The following is a 20,407-nucleotide window of genomic DNA, read 5'->3' as shown; positions in this document are numbered from 1 at the left end:
ATCCACTGGGTCTCAAAATGTGTCAGCATAGATGGAGACAACATTAAAGAATGGCCTTGTATTTAGCAAATGAAAACAAAAATACCAAGTGAGGTACTTTTAAAAGTGGAAGGATTCAATGGGGACATTTTCAATAAGATGTTTTTTTAGTGGCAACCTTGTGCCTTCCTTTAAAAGCATTTGTAAACGTTAACTAATATCGTATTCTCCAAAGACAATTTCTACTTAAATTTTTACCCTAAAAATTAAATTTTCTTATAAACACTGCCACTGAGGCATCAGCATTTTTGTTACCAAATAGTACAAAGTCTCTGGATTTGTTCTATAAAATACTTACTTGTTAAATGGAGGCAGTACTTTTCAGCCAAATGCCCAAAGGTAATACAAGGAAGCTTTACAATCACTATTATATAAACAGTTTAACGGCGAAATGTAGGTTGTTGGCAGGGGTGGTTATAAGTAGAAATGAGAGAAGAAGGAGGAATAAACTAAAATAGGAGGGACATACTCCACAGAATTTATTAGCACAAAATATTTCAACAGTAAAACTATGAGCATTCACAGCTAGAAATTGTAATGACATCTATCTATGTTTCTAACCCAGTAAGGGACCCATTTTCACTTTGGACCCAATCTGGGAGTGGCTTTCTATCAAAAAATCAAGGATTTTTTTTTTTAATTCTCCCATTTTTAGGACAGTAGCAGAACAGAGAAGAAGATGAGTGAGATACAGTATCAGAGATTGAATACTGCAGTGCTATAGAAATATATAGTCACTTACCAAGGGTAACAGATAAACTAACCTTAGGCATTTGGCAACGGTAACTGGAAAAGAAAGTAAATTTCTTTAAATGCACTTGATGAAGATTTTATATTTGAGATTCAAACTTTAGAGGGTATTCTTGACTAAGGTGGAAAGATGCACAAGAAAAGTGTCCTTATTCCACTCCTAACTTCCAGAAGAACTGTGAAGTCAATGCAATCCTGAGATGTCTCACTAAATCCCCCCAAATGTCAGGAGAAGCAAACTAAATTGAGCCCTTACCTTTCTTTTCCTCTGACTGAGGAGGAATGGAACAACTTTTGGAGAGAAAAATGGAACATTGAGCTGACTCTCTGAGATGGAAACGAATGATCAAGGGCTCTATACTGAGTTAAGGAAGGTGTCCACAGCCCAAAGTTACCTCACAAGAGAAGGGTAGATATACCCCAAATATCACATGTCCCTGGCAGAGGATCTTAAATAACACCTCAAAAGAACTAGCATGTACTAAAAAGAGGGATACTAATGAAGAGTACATTCTACCACAGATGAACACTGTCCCAACCTTCACAGTCCCTTATAGAAGAAAGGATATATCACAGTCACCTCAAGTCCCAAACTGTAGCAGAGTCAGGAAAACAAATGAGGTTCCACAGTAATGGGAACACAAAGAAGTCATCCTCAGTAATATCAGGCATGGATGGAACAGTGAAACCGCACGGCAACCATTGCGAACATACAACAGCCAAACAAAACTAAACTAAACAAAGGTGGAAATAATATACCATATTGAAGACACAAAGACAAAAATGCAGCTGAGTAGGAAATAAAGCTCATGGAACAGAAGAAAATTCCTCAAAAATTTTTTATGCTACAAAACAATAAAAACATGAGTTCAATATGATAAAAAAAACCAAGATAATAGAGTAATAAAATTGAAAAAGGAGTTACAGATCTAAGGAAATGAATTGAGGACCATCATTATTATGGAATTTGTTAAAAAGAATCAGGTATAAAATAGACACTGCAGAAAATATAATTACTGACATGAAGAAAGGCAGGTGAATGAATGCAGAAAAGAGAGAAAGATGAAAGCTTTTAGAGAAGACAAAGATGATCTAGCATAAGAATAATTAGGGTTCTGAAGATAGAGAACTCAGCAAATGGGAGAGAATGTAGTCAAACATTTAATACAAGCATATTTCTGTACCAGAAAGAAACCCTTATATTTATATGTAATTGATTTTCAACAAGAGTGCCAAGACAATTAAATGGGGTAAGAAGTCTTTTCAACAAATGGTACTAGGGCAAGTGGAAATCCTCTTGCATGTAGCAAAAAAAGGACTTGGGGTGGGGGGGTCGGTGAAATAGGTGAAGGGGATTAAGAGGTATAAACTTCCAGTTATAAAATCAATAAATCAGGAGGGCAAAAAGTATAGCCTAGGGAATGTGGTCGGTAATATTATAATAGCATATGGTGACAAATGTGACTACATTTATTATGGTGAGCTCTGTATAATGAATAGAATTGTCAATTCACTATGTTATACACCTGCAACTAATATAACATCATGGGTCACTCACATCATATACAAAAATTAACTCAAAATAGATCAAAGATCTAAATGTAAAAGCAAAAGTTATAAAACTCTTAGAAGAAAATATAGACATCTTCATGTCCTTGGATCAGCCCATTAGATTTCTTAAAAAAGACACCCAAAGTGGAAGTAACAAAGGGAAAAAGAAAAGATAAATTAGACTTCACCAAAATTTAAAACTATTGTGCTTCAAAGGACACCATCCAAAAAAAGAGAAAATAAAACCCACACAGAATGGAAGAAAATATTTACAAATCATGCATTTGATAAGGAACTAGTATCTAGAATATATAAAGAACTCTAACAACTCAATGAAAAGACCAAGAACCGATGGGCAATAATTCAATGGACAAAGGATTTGAATGGACATTTTTCCAAAGTATACACCTAGTCAAGAAACACATGAAAAGATGCTCAACACTATTAGCCTTCACGGAAATGCAAATTAGGGTATGAGTGAATACTACCTCACAACCCCTAGGATAGCTGTATTCAAAAAGATGATAACAAGTGTTTCTGAGAACATGAAGAAATAGGAATTCTCATACACTGCTAGTGGGACTATGAAGTAGTGCAGCTGCATTAGAAAATGGTCTGGCAATTCCTCAAAAAGTTAAACATAGAATTCCTATATGACCCAGCAATTCCACAGCAAGTAGAAACCTAGGAGTAACAAAAACATGCCTACACAAAACTTGTAAATGAATGTTCATAGCATGATTATTCACAATAGCCAAAAAGTGGAAACAACCCAAACGTCCATCAACTGATGAATAGATAAACTAAGTGTGATACTAAGTGTGGTATACATGTACACTGGAATATTATTCAGCCAGAAAAATGAAGTACTGATATATCCAATAGCATGGATGAACCTTGAAAACAGTATACTAGAGGCACCTGGGTGGCTCAGATGGTTAAGCATCTGCCTTCTGCTCAGGTCATAATCCCAAGGTTCTGGGATCCAGCCCCACGTCAGGGTGAGGGGGGGAGTGTCCCTGCTCAGCAGGGAGCCTGCTTCTCCCTCTCCTTCTCCTGCTCCCCCCTGCTTGTGCTCTCTCACTGTCATATAAATAAATAAAATCTTCTTTAAAAAAAGAAAACATTATACTAAATGAAGAAAGCCACATGCAAAAGGCCACATATTGTGTAATTCTGTTGTATGAAATGCCTAGAATAAGCAAATGCATCAAGACAGAAAGTAGATTAGTGGTTGCCATGGAGTGACCACTAATAGGGTATGGTTTCTTTTTGGGTGGTGAAAATTTCCTGGAAGTTGTGGTGATATTTGTACAACTTTGTGAATATATTAAAAACTATTAAACTGTACAGTTTAAAAGGATGAATTTTATGGTATCTGAATTATATCTCAATAAAAAGGATATTTCTCTTAAAAACTAAAAATAAAATTTGCAAAATATATCTATAACTTTCCTAGAACAATATGTTCTAGAAAAATTTGAGACAGAATGCTCAACGCCAAGCTGGATAAACTTCAAGGTTAAAGACAGTTTCAAGGATTGAGTTTTTCAAGCAGCCACGGAAAAACAAAACAAAACAACAAATTGCCTAAAAAGTTTTGCGAGTAAGGATACAAGCTATCCTCTGGTTTTTCCACAGCAACAGTCATTGCTAAAAAAAAATTTGATTTTTTTTTGGAGGAGACAGCTTTATAGCTTTAAAGAAAGTAAGTTATACCTACTCAAGAGAGTATTTAAGTCCAAGGGTACACTGTCTTAAACATGTATGAACTCAGAAAACACAACTCATACAAGTTTCTTATTGAGAAAACCACTCGATATGAGATCCTGCTAATTAAGGGATAATCAAAATAAAGAACTCAAGAATGAAGAAGTTATCGTAAATATTTAAATATAAAATGAAGGGGCACCTGGGTGGCTCCCTCATTAGGCGTCTGCCTTCGGCTCAGGTCATGGTCCTGGGGTCCTGGGATCAAGCCCCGCGTTGGGCTCCCCGTTCGGCAGGAAGCCTGCTTCTCCGTCTCCCACTCCCCCTGCTTGCGTTCCCACTCTTGCTGTGTCTCTCTCTGTCAAATAAATAAAATCTATAAAAAAAAAAAAGGAAAAGACCTTTAAAATAAATAAATAAATATAAAACCAATTAAAATTTTTTAAATATAAAAAAACAATTCTAAATACAAAGCCAATACTAAATCACTTTGAAATCATTGTTACAGAACAGAACATGAACAGTATGAACCCGGACAATATAAGAATAATACAACTAACCAAAACCGAGAATTGGAGAAGGGAGATGGGCAGTCTTCACCCTTCATAAAAAGGAGTCAATAATATTATTTAAACTGAAACATATTAGGGGTACCTGGATGGCTCAGTCAGTTAAGCATCTGCCTTGGGCTCAGGTCATGATGCTGGAGTCCCAGAATGGAGGAGCCCTGTTTCTGGCTCCCTACTCAGTGGGGAGTCTGCTTCATCCTTTGCCAACTGCCCCCCCCCCCGCAACTGGCATGGTCTCTCTCGCTCACTCGCTCAATCTCTCTCAAATAAATAAATAAAATCTTTAAAAAAATAAAAATAAACTGAAACATATTGGTAAAAAATCAAAAAAATCTTCATGGTTTTTGTAATTTCTTTTTTTAACTTTAGAGGGCCTGTTAAAGAAATACCACAGAGAAATTTTATGTGTCAACTTGACTGGGGTAAGCGTTGCTCAGATACCTGGTAAAACATTTCTGGGTGCATCTGTGAGGGTGTTTCCAGAAGAGAGTAGCATATGAATTGGTGAACTGAGTCAAGAAGATTGCCCTCCCCAAAGTGGGTGGGCATCATCCAACCTTTGGAGGGCCTGAATAGAACAACAAAGTAGAGGCAGGGTAAATTCACTCTCTCTGCTTGGAATGAGACATCCATCTTCCCCTACCCTCAAACACTGGACATCAGTGCTCCTGGTTCTTGGGCTTTCTGACTCAGATGAGGACTTATATCGTCAGCCCCCCTCATCCCACCCCTGTTCTCAGGCCTTATGGACTCAGACTGAAAGTACAGCCCTGGTTTTCCTGGCCCTCCAGCTTGCTGAAGGCAGATTTTGGGACTTTTGGGCCACATAACCACATGAACCAATTCTTATAATAAATCTCCTCTTATATATATATCTCTCTATATATTTTATTGGTTCTGTTTCTCTGGAGAAACCTAATACAGATTTTTTAAAATATCTTCCTTCAGATTTGCTTCAGATCCCTTTTCTTCCTATTAAGTTCAAATAAAATGAATGTGTTTCTATTAAAAATAGAATTTCTGATAGGATGCCATTTGGCAAAGGGTTTCAACCAGCTTTTAGCGAAGAGCTGAAAATTCATATTAGAATGCCACTGCATGGTATTCATAGTTACCACTCCAATAAACCGTATGCGGTTCTCATTCTATAGGGTAGGCTCAGTTATAAATTCCACTGAAGTCCCAAGTATGGAATAAGCCACATAGTACCTCAACTGAAGATTGGATCCCGATGCCCAGAGTGGGCAATCAGGTAAATACCACTCTGGAAAGGCTGTTATAGCCATGTTTCTTCTCTGGGTGAGCTACATGTTAATTGCAACACAGGAACTATGGTTAAAGAAAGCGAAGTCCAAGTTCCTGCTTCCTGAGTAGGTATGAAAAAAGCCAGACAACACATGATGTCACCACCTTAACTTGTGCTAAGATTGTGGAATTCACGGGGAGAGCTAGATATGAAGCATTCTTCAGTCTGCTTGACGACGGTGGTGAGAGTGGGGCTTCAATCCTGGGATCCCTTCCTTCAGCTACTGCCCTGGCTCAGGACCATCTGCATACCCACTGTAAAATGCAACAAACCTCTTTCCATCCATGTTCCATGTAACTTTGTCTATGTTCAATAGACACCAATAGAAGACCCCTAAAGACAATTTCCCCTACTCTATATTGAATCCAAAACCAGATGTGGATTTTAAGTTTGAGAATCCCAAGCCAAGAAGGAGAAATTTAAAGTTTCATGAAATTGTCCAAATGCTTTCACTTTGAGCTGATTCTTTCAGGATTTTAGTCAATTTCTGGGTATGTTTAGGGGGCCCTTTTTGGTCTATAGCCTACAATGTGCAAAATATTTGTGGTTTCATGGGCGCCTGGGTGGCTCAGATGGTTAAGCATCTGCCTTCGGCTCAGGTCATGATCCCAGGGTCCTGGGATCGAGTCCCGCATCGGGCTCCCTGCTCCTTGGGAGCCTGCTTCTCCCTCTGCCTCTCTCTCTCTCTCTCTCTCTGTCTCTCATGAATAAATAAATAAAAAGTTAAAAAAAAAAAAAAAAAAAAAAAAAAAAAAAAAATATTTGTGGTTTCAGAGATTAACAAAAATTAAGCTTGTAATCTGCTCCAGCTGAGTCAATAAGCTTCAGAGAAGGGTTCCATTTCCGTGGCCCCACCGGTCCCATCATGCCATCAAGATCAGGTGTCATTCAACCAATGTTTAGTGAACATCTACTCCATGTCAGGCTCTGTTCAAGGCACAGGGAATGCAGCAGTGAACAAAAAAGAAAACAAAACAAGGAGCTTACATTCATTCATTCAACAAGTTCTTTGATGTTGCTACCTCTACAACATATCTGCTTTTTTTTATTATTGGTTTCAGAAGAATTCTAGAGACCATTGCCACTTAAAAAGTAAAACTATGTATGGGACAACTGGGTGGCTCAGTTGGTTAAAGTAGCCGACTCCTGATTTCAGCTCAGGTCATGATCCTAGAGCTCAGGGTCTGGGATCCAGCCCCACTGTGGGCTCTGCACTCAGCGGGTAGTCTGCTTGGGATTCTCTCTCTTTCTCCCTCTGCCCCTCCTCCTGCTCGCACGCACGATTTCTCTCTCTCGAAAATAAATAAATAAATCTTTTTTTTTTTTTAAGTAAAACTATGTAAGTTCACAAGTTAGAAAAAATAAGGGCCATGTCATATAGTGGTTAAGAAAAAAACCTGTGTCACACTCTCTGGGTTCATGCCCTGGCTCCATCAGTTACCAATTTGGTAACCATGGGCAAGTCTCCTAACTTCTTTCTTTAAAGATTTTATTTATTTATTTGTCAGAGAGAGAGCACAAGCAGGGGGTACAGCAGGCAGAGGGAGAAACAGGCAGAGGGAGAAGCAGGCTCCCCGCTGAGCAAGGAGCCTGGTGTGGGACTCCATCCCAGGACCCTGAGATCATGACCTGAGCTGAAGGCAGCCGCTTAACCGACGGAGCCACGCAGGTGTCCCGAGTCTCCTAGCTTCTTAAAGCCTCAGTTTCCTCATCTGGAAAAATGGGTGGTACAATAATAGACCTTCATAGGCTTGTTGTATGCGTGTAAGACAATCCATGTAGAGTTTAGCAACAACACTAGATACATAACAATTGAGTGATAAATGTTAGCCGTTGTTAACAGTAAAGGTGTTTAAACTGCAAAGAGAATATTTTAATTATCACAAGATCCCTTGGAAAAGGAGTATTTAAGTGCTGATTTACTCAAGGGAACCTAAAGTTCAGACCAGAAAAGCTTAGTGTTATCTCTTAGGATTAACTGAAAATTAATCAGAAGTTAAAATAACATAAATCAAGAAGAATATTTGTTTCAAGTCTTTCAGTAATGGGTTGTGAGGTAAAACTGTGTAAATACCGTGAGTTTGGTATCTTTTCAAATGCACTTTGTACAACCTCTGGTTGTGGAGGTACAGACTCATACCTATTCACTGAATAACATTTCTTATTAAATGCCCATACTTTGAGCTCCCGACCAGGCATTGAGAAACGGCATGATTCAACAAGAAAGGCTGGCAAACTCATGTGTGATGGAAAGAATGAGGCAGTGCTCCGTCCTCCGAGATAAAGGTGATCAGGACACTGACCCAAATATATCTAGAGAGCGCCGTCTCCAGCACAGCCATGTGCGATGGTAAGGCTGTACATACCATCCTAGAATTTCCGCTTTTCCTGACCTCCTCTATCAGTTAGCCTGGTACTTATTTCTGGAGGATGCTTAGTTCACCCAGAGTAGAGGATTTGTTTTCTAGTCGGCAGACGCTTTCAAGTGGTAATTTAACTGTCAATGAAAAATAAATAAAAGGTGTTGCAAATTCTGTAAGATCTTAGCCATTTATGGAAGCTCTGTTGTTATTGAATGTATCTTCCTCTCAGTTGCCTGGGGAACTGCATTTTAATGTCACACATCAAGCAGTTCTTTCCTGAATGTAATTGTAGTTTTTCTGATGCCATGGTTAAAGCTGTTCAAATGTTTGGCTTCTGGCAAATATTTCCTAACATCATTCATGACAGTGATGGATCTGAAGCAATTTTAATACATTTTTAAATTCCACTAACTTGTTAAATAACCAGCGAAAGAATTCTATATATATTGAAAATATCTTTATTACCCGAAGAGGTGTCTGGGAAGATACATTAGAATTTGTAATGATCTGATGCTTTCAAGACTGTGGTTGGTCCTTTGCAGAATCACATGTAGAGGGCAGCCATGATCTCTCATAAGAGAGGTGCCTTATGGCAAGATGAAGCCCTGCACTGGGTTGACCATTGATTTCTGGCAGTCACTGCTAGATGCCTACCCAGTATTCTCTCTCACCTTCTTTTTTTACTGAGAACTCTCCAGCTTAGTTCAGAGAGCCAATGTGCCTGGACTTGGCTAAAAACACATATTTTCCAAGCTCTCGGAAGCTTCAGTGGTCTTATGACATCATTCTATCCAAAGAGTTATCAGTCCCTGGGTGGCACTCTTGGGAAAGACCTTTCAAAGGGTGTGGATAGGTGCTCAGCCAATAGGCACTTTATGTCCTTCACATTCTTTCTCTTACCGGGAGTGCAGAAGCCACGCTAGAAGTGGATTAGTCATCTTGTTCCCAGGAAGCCGCAAGTACATGCTGGGGATGGCTGAGCAGAAAGATAGGAAGATCCTAAGTCCCTGATAGCACAGCATAGCCTCCATTCCAGCCTGGGACCACCTCCCCCTCCAGGCTTCCCATTACTTGAGAAAAGTGAAACAATTTGTGCCATTAGTATTTGAGTCCCTATCATTAAAAGCCAAACACAAATCCCAGCTGATAGAAAATTTGGTACCTGTAAATGGAATGCTGCAGGTAAAATTGGAAACTAAGTGTTCGGACAGAGGGCTCTAAAGATCCACCTGTTGGAGACTGAAAAGCTAGTGGTCCCTGTTTTGGCAAGGCATTTGATCAAACTGTCTCTGCTCTACCTTGCTTGCTGTGCTTCAGTCAGCACTATGGTGGCAGATTAGGAAGATAGATGGAATCTGGTCCATTGAGAATATTGCCAAGTCACTCCAGACCAGCTCTGCCACCCTCAGACTTCTTATTGGATAAGAAGAATGGTCCTTTATATTTTCTTTGCATTTTACATTATAGAATCCATTCTAGTTAAGGCACATAAATGAGAGGAATGACTCCAAGTACTTTGCATGGTGCCTGGCATATGAAAACTAAAAGGAATTTGTTGAATCACTAAATGGGACACTCTTATCATCTTATTCTTGTCTCCCTTCAGAACATGCATAGATAAGAACCTTGCTTTTGTTGGTTTTACCATTATCTGCTAGTTTATCATCCTTCCTTCAAGAAAGTGAACAATTTACAAATTAATTAAATAATGAGGTTGGAGGAGAACCTGGCTGGTTCAGTTGGTAGAGCATGTGACTCTTAATCTCAGGGTCATGAGTTTGAGCCCCATGGTTTAGAGGGTACAGGTATAGAGTTTACTTAAAAAATACATACATACATACATACATAAGTTGGACTTTCTGATAGTCAGTCCTAGCCAAAACCAATAAACAATAACGCTACCTAACACTTTTTTAATGCTGTCATGTGCCAGGCACTGTTCTAAGAAATTTATCAACTGACTTATTCTTCACTACAACACCATAACATAAGATTATTATTATGTTAGTTCTGTCAGTGGGAAACTATTATTATTATAATAGTTTTGTAGGTATAGAGGGCACACATAAGTTAGGCATCTTGTCCGAGATCACACAACTAGAATGAGTGAGTAACAGAGCCAGGATTAATCCAAGTGTTCTAGCTCTTGACTACCACACTTTAATGTTACTTTAGTATTAATTTTCTTCATTCTTCGTCATCATCCTCATTCTGATCTTGGCCTCTGAGATAGTTGCTATTACCTTATGAGTTTGGGTTTTTAAAGTCTTTGGTTGACCATGCTGTGTATTTCTCCTTCTACCCACCTGTGAGGAGGTGGATGGGCTGGGCATCATGGCCCATGGAGGCAGGCCCTCTGTAGGAATGATTAATGTTTATACTTAATGCTTTAAAAAAAACAAAATTGTGAATTTGTTTTATTATAACAGTAAGGCATAAACATTTGCTGGTTACTAGGTAGCAGAGAATTCTAGATGTCTCTGTCTCCATTCTCCCCTTCTTCTAAAGTAATAGAATCCTAATGTTAATCCGGGTATATGGCCACCCTCAATGAAGATACCTTCCTGACAACCTCACACTTAGATGAAGACACTGATTTCTGGACAAGGGATATTAAGAAAAGGAATGTATTCAACTTTGAGATTGCATCTCCCTTCTTGTAGCCTGGAATGGGAACATAGGGGCTTAATGGATTATGTAGACAAAGCAATCCCCTATAGGTAATGGAACAACCAGAGAGATGGAGCCTGGAGCCTTAGTGACTTTATGGAGCAGAGCCACTATTGTCAGTCCAATCATATACTTGAGAGAAAAATACATTCTTCTGTTGTCTAAGCCACTGGTATTTTGGACCTCCATTATGGGGAGCAGGACTTATGTCCTAATTAATACAACTGGGATACATAATTTAGACTTCAGAGCCAGACTTAAAGAGATGCAAATGTCAATCGTATGATGTTGGCATCCTGCATGATTTATCTGATTCATCAATCTTTAACTGATATCATTGTTGTCGAACTCTGTATTGAATAAAGAAAATCCCACATTTTAATAAAAAGAACTCTTGTTTAATCTTTCCTGGAATTAGACCTTTCTCTGATGATCTCTAGTCTCAAAGCCTCTAGATTCCTTTCTATAGCTGTCAAGGACTGTTTACCACCATTAGAGAAATGATCTTGCCATTCCCTTTGACTTTCTAGTTTTTTCTTGTTTGATTCAGTGTACGTTTTCTATGCACTGAAAGCATAGAAAACCCCTCATTCCTGAGCAAACCAGGATGGTTGGTTACACTAGTTATACTTAAAATATGTTACCCTGTTACTTTTCCAAGAGCTCCTGAGTTTTTATCTACAACTACCTTTCTACTTTTTTCTTCCTTTCATTCTCAACTAACATTTGTTGATTTTCCATTATATGCCAAGTATAATATTAGGTTTTGGAGAAGTACAAAGGATAATGGGAAAAGGACCTTCTCATCTACTAAAGGAAACAGACGGGTAAATCTAATTATAATATAGTGTAATAAATACAATTAAAGAGGTTAAGTGTGAAATATTTGGGGAGTTCAGAGGAAACAGTAATTTGAAATAATGGTTGAGTTAGGAAAGGGCTTCATAGAGAAGGAGGCATTGGATATGCATCTTAAAGATGGTTAGGTATTCATCAAGCAAGGAAGTTGCTTCTTAGCACTTAGCGCTTCCTTTATTATGGAACTTTAATCTGAACAGAAGTTCAATACAAAACAAAACACAAAACATGCTCATTATTCATGATTTCTTTTTGTGAAATTTTTATCTGAATCTCTCCCCCACCCAGAAACATGTTGTAGTAGTTCTGGTTAAAGAAATGCAAACAGAAGTTGTTGGAAGGATGGGAAGACTTAATCAAGAGGGACATACAGTTGATGTAAGCTCTTTAGCCATTTCCCCTTACCCTTCCTGGGATTCAGAGGTGATGACTGGCACTCCAACAGCCATCTTGGACCATGAGGTAACTTTCAGAATGAGTGCACTAATGATGGCAGATTGGAAAAATAGGAGGTATCTGGCTCGTGATAACTGAGGAGCAACTATAGGAGTCCTGCACTATCTACCTCAGGGCTTTTACAAGAAAGAAAATTAATCTTTTGTGTATTCATACCATTGCTATTTAGGGGTTTGGACTATATGAAGTTAAACCTAATCACAATGGATATAAGTAACAAGTCAAATTTTTAGTGATTACTATATTAGCAGTCAAACACCCACCACTACTATGACAGTTTGAGTAAGAATTCTCTGACATAGTACAAAAAATACAGACATCATTTTAGATAATAGAAAAATAGCAGACAACCTTGGGCCATATCCCACTCAGCCCTGCTTAAGCTCCCATCTCTCTTCAGGTGCTGGGTCCCTCTCCCACCACTTCCCTTCTTTTCAGGATTAGCTCTATTTGCCCACCATGTCAACCATTACATTCCTGTCCATTTATTTTGTTAATTAGGTCATCTATACTCTAGGGCTCAGCCTAGCTAAGCCCTGATGATCATGTACTTTATAGTCCTAAAATATATTTTGCTTATTATAGAACTTTCTCCCCTAAAAAGAATTCTGTATTAACTCAAACTAACATTTTCCCTCTACACTTATATTATGTCACAATCCCAAAGTTTCCTCAACCAGCCTGTAGCTATTTGTTGCAGTTCTATATCACTTAATATCCATGGAAAAGCTTGGTCCACAAAGGAAACTCCTAACCGAAGACGTATGGATTGAGTTTATACTGTTAAATGATAAACTGAAGCATATTAAATTTTCAAGAGTTTATTTGAGCAAAAATTGATCCCAGTCAGGCAGCACTAAACTGGATGTGGTTAGGAATGCTCCACCAAAAGGAGCCAGGGAAAAGACTTTTTATAGAGAAGATGTGGAAACAAAGCAAGGAAATTATTTGATTGGCTATAGCTTAAGCAGCTGCCTTATTTGGGAAAGCCTAGTTGGCTGTTTGTGATTGGTTGTCCTTAGGTTTTGATTTCTTTACCTTGAGTCATTTACAGGCTTAGGTTTTGGTTTGCTTATGCAGGCCACAAAGGCATTAAAGCTACCTCAGTCTAATGGCCTCCTTGTTTAATTACTTTAACAATCTAAAGCCCTAACAATTTCTTCATCCTCCATCTGTATAGTACAAATTGCTTTTCTAAATCTAAGGAATGAGATCATTAATAGTAATGTTATATATGTTTATACCCATGAGGTCCCAGAAAAAATTCTGAGTTAATGTGCAGTCCTGTTCAGGCATCAGACTTACATTTTTGTGAGAAAGCCTAGAGACAAAAAATGTTAGAATTTTAGGCTGGTAGGGAGGTATTCTTGAGCAGGAAAGCCTCAGTGCCCCTCAGTTTCCAATGGATAAGAAGCCTCTACTCCCAAACTTCAGACTCTAAATAGAGCTGTCTTTGGCTTCCATGTACTATGAGGTGTGGGGGAGATGAGAGAGGCTTCAACGAAATTGGAAAAGGGGATATATCCCAACAACCACAGTAAGTCCTGGGTCTTGGGAAATGGCATCACATGGGTCTGTATATTTGCAAAGTTGTGAAGAATCTAAAAGGATAGTTGTATAAACTTTCTTCTCCACAGCTAAGTCAATTTCCTTCTCTTGACTCCCTGGTTTTACTTGACCTGTTTCTTTCCTCTTCTTTTGGCTTCTTCCACACCTGCCAACATCTGCCCTTTTCACTTTTGTTATATACCTAATATTAATGATATCAGTGATTACTTAAAGAATGAAGCGTATTTCCAAACTGCATGTGTGTGTGTGTATCAATTATATATATGTATCTTCTTATTGAAATCTACACAGAATTATATAGGAGTAGGAAGTTGTAACATTTGTGAATGAGTTTGGGAAATATAGCTTACTTAGAACAGTGAAACTTTTCAGAATGCTAACATGATAGGAGCATGTGCTTCAACAGTATATTCCAAGCTTCAGTCATTCAAGTACCATCTGGCTGTCATGATTGTCCTTATTTCTGAGGGTATTTTAAAAGCTCCAGGAGCCATCCCATACAACCAAAACCTTGGAGGGGTGTACAAAAATATTCCCAACCTTGTATGTTGTAATCACCTACCTTAAATATGATTCAAACCATGAAAGAGAACAGGCCCTTTTGTGGCTAGGCCAAGAATGGCGTCCAACTAAATAAGGATCAAACAGAAATCAAGAAATGAGCAGAAGGCAGAGAAACTCAACTCTCACCCCATATCCCCTCACCACACTCCCTCAAGCCAAAAGAGAAAGTCACAGCTAAGCTCTAGGCTAATACAGTCTTTACATGGAAATCTGTGAGCAGTGGCAGAGATTGAGACAAGAGGCTCTGAAAGCCGTCCGTTCTGATTTTGGCAATGATGTAGAGAAAGAACACAGTTTGGCATCCAGACAGGTCTGTGGAATTCCAATTTAGCCACTGATTAGAAGCTCTGTACCTTGGGCATATTCCTTAACCACTCTACTTCATTTTCATCTTCTGGAGAATGGGACTAACAATATCCTCCTTGCAAAGTTACTGAAATAAATTTTTTAAATATAACATACATGATATGATCCCATTGATATAACTTCTACAAACAAGGAGAACTCATCTGAGATGTTAGGAGTTAAGGTATTGGCTATCTTTGAGAGAGGGGAGGGTCTTAGTTGAGAGACGGGTGCAGTGATAATTGACTGAGATTTCCACTTTTCGACTTTTGTTAAAGTTGAAAGAAATGACATACGTAAGAGCCTAGTACTGTGCCTGAGAGATTCTCGGCACCCTGTGAATGACAGTTGTTATTTGTTGGCCATTTTAGAGGTTCAAAGCCTGTTGAAAGGCATGCAATTGAGAAATCAATAAGAATGAAGTCAGATTTTAAAGATTCCAATAATTTGTTCAGAAGCACAACATGTCATTAAGAGCCCACATGGGAATTTGAGAAATACTGTTATTAGCATCAGAGGCGGAAGTAACTAGAAGGTGTGAAAACCTATATTTCATGTAATTGAAGAGGATCAATTTTACTGTTACACAGCGCTTCACCTAGTTCCCATGTCCTACTAGAGATACCCTGAAATCTTTCCCTCTAGTCTGATCCATCCACCATTTAGGCCTGCTTATGTCCATTTTAAATGACAATTCAGTTTCTGCTAGTTAAACAAATTTTTCCGTTGAAAAACTGTGGCAAGCTTTGATCTAATCAAAGCAGTTGATCTAATCAAGCCTTGATCGGTAAGCCTTCTTGCAACACTAACAGAAGAAGGCATTTATTTTTTTTTAAGATTCTATTTATTTATTTGACAGAGAGAGAGAACACAAGCAGGGGGAGCAGCAGGCAGAGGGAGAAGCAAGCTCCCTGAAAAGCAAGGAGCCGGATGGGGGACTCGATCCCAGGACCCTGGGATCATGACCTGAGCTGAAGGCAGATGGTTAAACAACGGTGCCACCCAGGCGCCCAACAGCAAATAATTTTTTATTTGCTGTTTTTTTTGCTTTATTCTTTTTTTCCTTAAAATCTTCCATCAGCTTTAAACAAAATAAGGGCAAGCCTTTCATCTTTCTAAGAACAAAAAGCCTAAAGGGTGTTTGTGTGGCTGCACCTGTCTGTTCACTTACATACTGTCACCATTTTCCAGGAATCAATATAATTATTTGCCCCTAGACATAGTTTCCCAGCAACACACATCTTGAACCAATTCAGGTGAATTTCCTTTGTCATTTATTGTCACCTGGCTTCTGCATCAAGTGACTGCAACCTTCCGCAAACATTAGGATTATGCCTACTCAAAGGAAATGAGTAAATGTTATGTTTATACACTGTCTTTCTCTTGAGATTTTATGATACTGAGCAAAGAGTCATAGCCAAGGCCACCATAGTCTCTTTGAAGGCAGCTGGGCAGGTATTTTTGCGCCGTGCAAACAGAGCAGAACAGATTTACTCCCAGGGTTTTCTGACCGGAAGGAAAGGCAGGACTTTCAACAACTATTGATGATCAAGAGACACCCAAGAAATAATCTGATTTTCCCGCACAAGAGTCTACCCTGACATTTTCTCATTCTTTCCACTGGGAACAGGCTGGCAAGTACCTTTAAGGCAAAACAACAGTCAAGTTATTGCCAAACCATTTAGCAAATAGTATATAAATTTTCCATGTTTTAAGTGTAAATATCCTTCACTTTAAATTCCCTTTATCCTTCCAAATAGAATTTTTTAAACTTTACGTTGTCTGAATTCTTGTAGGCAAGATGTTTACTTTGGTATTCACTAAAGTGGTTTTTTTGTGATTGCTAAGCAAATTAATCATATTTTTAAATAACGATGTACAGTTTTTTATTTGAAAAAATAATGACAGTTATTTTTGATAGGGTTAAAATCTCCTATAACCTCACCACAATTGTCATCAATTTGCTGTATTTCTTTTTAGTCTTTTTAATTTCCTATACACAGGTGGTTATTTTTGTTTCACATTGTTATATTTCCATTGGCAACCGTTTTGTTCGTTTACCTCTGTATTATATGAATTTTTCCATGTTACAACAAAATTTTTGAAGCCACTTTAAAAAGAAGTAGCTTTGGGCGCCTGGGTGGCTCAGTTGGTTAGGCGACTGCCTTCGGCTCAGGTCATGATCCTGGAGTCCTGGAATCGAGTCCCGCGTCAGGCTCCCTGCTCAGCGGGGAGTCTTGCTTCTCCCTCTGACCCTCTTCCCTCTCGTGCTCTCTATCTCTCATTCTCTCTCTCTCAAATAAATAAATAAAATCTTTAAAAAAATAAAAAAAGTAGCTTACTATCCAGTTAATTTGATAAATCTCTTATTAACAATAGAGTACATCATTATCGACTATCACTCAAGGATAATCACTCTCAGATGACCTTTGCCAGGGTCTTAAATTTGTACCAGGTATAGATAAGTAAATTAGTCTTTACTTTCAAGGTACTTTTCCTTATTCTGTACTTGGAAAAATCTAAAGTACAGCTATATTAGTGATGTGACCTTGCATAAGTTATTTATCCTCTAAACTCAGCCCTTTTTTTCTGTAAAACGTGGATGATAATAGAACCTCGTTCAAGATGTGAGATCAGTTCCTCTCATACGCTAAGCAATCAATAAATGCTACTGATAAATGAAGGGTATGTTTTAAACAAGATTCATTTCCAGTCAAAACAAATGGGAAAGGAACTGTTGGATTTTTTTAGTAACAGATTTTAAATTAGGTTATGATCTTGCCCCAAGTGTAGGGGGCAGCCTAAAGAAATGTAAGTCATACAACAAATGGAAAATGTTAACTCCTGATCCAGGCAGTGTCCAGCTTGCCTTTGTCAGGCACTGCCAGACCATCTCCTTGGTAGTCACAGACCACAGCACAGCGACACAGTGACTCTCTGCGCTGGTCAGCTCAGTGCCTTCAGGCAAGCTAAGGCCAGCTCCTCTCAATTGTCAAGCAAATCTTGAAGCGCCACCAGACAAACAAGATGCTTTCCTGCAAAGAGCAGGACATGTTGTTTTTCTTTAGCCTTCAAATGTCTAGATGTTATTCCAAATAAAATTTTATAATGGAGCCCACATTTAGAATTTACTATAAGGTATTTTCCAAAGATTCTAAAATGTCTTGTATGGGGCTGAGGAAGAAAAACTACTAGATTTTTCAGGTTTTTAACGAAATTGAATTTAAATGCAACCTTTTTTAAAAGATGAGAAAAACTAAAAAAATAAAATGAAAAAATTTTTAAACATTTTATTTTGAAATAATTTTAAAGAAAATTTGCAAAAATAGCACAAAGAATTCCCATATACCCTTCTATGAGATCCCCTAAATGTTAACATTTTATTGTGCTTGCTTCATCATATCTCTCTCGTTTTAAGTCACTGAATACTGTGTATGAGTTCTATGTGTTTTCTTCCTTTTTTAAAAAATAAACTCTATGCTCAATGTGGGGCTCAAACTCATGACCCTGAGATCAAGAGTCACACTGTACTACCTGAGCCAGCCAGATGCCCATCAACGTGTTTTCTTTACAATCACTTCCTTCATGTGAACTGGTACTTGTTTCCTATAATTTATAACTCAGCGTATGTTTTTAATATATACTTTAAAGTATACACACACAGATACATACATTTATATTTTATCAAAGTGATCAACACATATGGTCAAACAATCAAATAGAAAAGATGACTTTATAATGGAATGCTATAGTTCTGCGCTCAACTCTGCTCCTCAGAGGCAATAAATATCTTAACCAGTCCTTTTTACTTTGGGTTCTTCCCAAACCTACACATCTCTAAATAATACACTTCTGCTATTTCTTACTAATCAACTCTGGACATTTCGTTTTAACTTCCTACTCTGAAAAACAAGAATTTAGCCCATTTACTCCCTCTCTCCCATAGAGATATCAGTATTCTTGTTCTTCTGCTGGTCACCTCTGTATCTTCAACAAACATACTCAGTCTCCACTTTTGTTCCATAGAAGCTCTCCCACTTTGTAAGCAAAGGATATTAGCATTCTAATTTTTTACCCTCTCCCCTTCATCTAAGGGCTACCCCTTTACTTTTATTTTATTATTTTATTTTTTTAAAGATTTTATTTATTTATTTGAGAGAGAGAGAATGAGAGGGGGGAGGGCCAGAGGGAGAAGCAGACTCCCTGCAGAGCAGGGAGACGGATGCGGGACTCGATCCAGGGACTCCAGGATCATGACCTGAGCCGAAGGCAGTCACTTAACCAACTCAGCCACCCAGGCGCCCTTTTATTTTTTTTAACGATTTTATTTATTTATTTGAGAGAGAGAGCAAGCGAGCAGGAGCAGGGGAAGGGGCAGAGGGAGAGGGAGAAGCCAACTCCCCACTGAGCAGGGAGCCCGACATAGGGCTCGATCCCAGGACCCTGGCATCATGACCTGAGCCAAAGTGAGGTGCTTAACCGACTGGCCACCCAGGCGCACCCCTCTTTACTTTTACATTGTCAATTTATAACATTTTCATCCTGTTCTATAACCACCATTCAAATGTCCATTATTTGTCTAAGTTCATCTTACAAATGGAAAACTAATACGAGTTTACATTTCCATGATGATGTAAACATGAGTCATTGCAGAGCAAGTAGCCTGCTAGGAGTCCTTTTCCACAAGGCCAAGATAATGATCACCTGTCACTTAGTGGAGAATGTTACCCATGTCAAATTGAAATGGGGATTCTACATTTCACCTCCACCAAATCCTTTAATGGAATCTTCATGTTTGCCAACTTCTCACTACTCCCTGATCAGTCATTGCCTGGGCATCTTTGGCTTACCCCTTCTTTCTCAGGTTTTGTGAGCACACAGGAACCCCCAAGATGCCAGAATGCACTGCTCTGGTTCTCCATAGAAAATTTGTTTTCTTTCTTTACAGCAACCTTCCATTTTAATCAGTTGCCAAGAATGAAACCAATTCAGGAGATTTCACATAAATTCTGGATTTCTGTCCTCTACTGAAAAAATTATAAAATTGGCTAAATGCACTCAAATTCTACAGTAATGTGCAACAGAACAGTTTCCTTCCCTTTCCTTGTCTGGCCTCTGAGGTTATGAGTTTTCAACCCTTAAAATACAGACTTGCACTTAATCTCTTTGGCTCCAGCCTCACATCTCATTCCTGCCTCTCTAAGGTTTCAGAGGGCAGGCCGTGCCCCTCCGGGATCGAAACCCCTCCTTATGTATTCTCCCTTACCTACTGTGTGGTCACAAACCAGAACAGTTTCGGTGGCATCACCTGGGAGCTTGTTAGAGATGCAGAACTCCATGCCCCATTCTAGACCTACTGAATCATAATCTGCAGGTAAACGACATTCCCTTGGTGAATCCTAGGCAGATTAAGAAAAAAAATTGGTCTAGACTATAGTTTCCCTGCCCTTGCTTCCTTGGGCATCCCCCCTCCCTTTTTTTGGTCTTCCTAAATTTATTCAATTATCTCATACATAGATGTTCCCCACCCCTCCCACTTCATCATCAAGTTTGTAGATTTGCTTTTTATTTTCATTTATTTTCCATTATTTAATAGGATCTCTAGAGACAAAGGAAAAAAATTGTGTAGTCAGTAATTCAGCAGTTTGATAGCTCTT

The sequence above is a fragment of the Zalophus californianus genome, chromosome 6, assembly GCF_009762305.2.
Source record: "Zalophus californianus isolate mZalCal1 chromosome 6, mZalCal1.pri.v2, whole genome shotgun sequence".
In the NCBI taxonomy this organism is placed as follows: Eukaryota; Metazoa; Chordata; class Mammalia; order Carnivora; family Otariidae; genus Zalophus; species Zalophus californianus.
Note: the sequence above shows the minus strand (reverse complement) of the source record.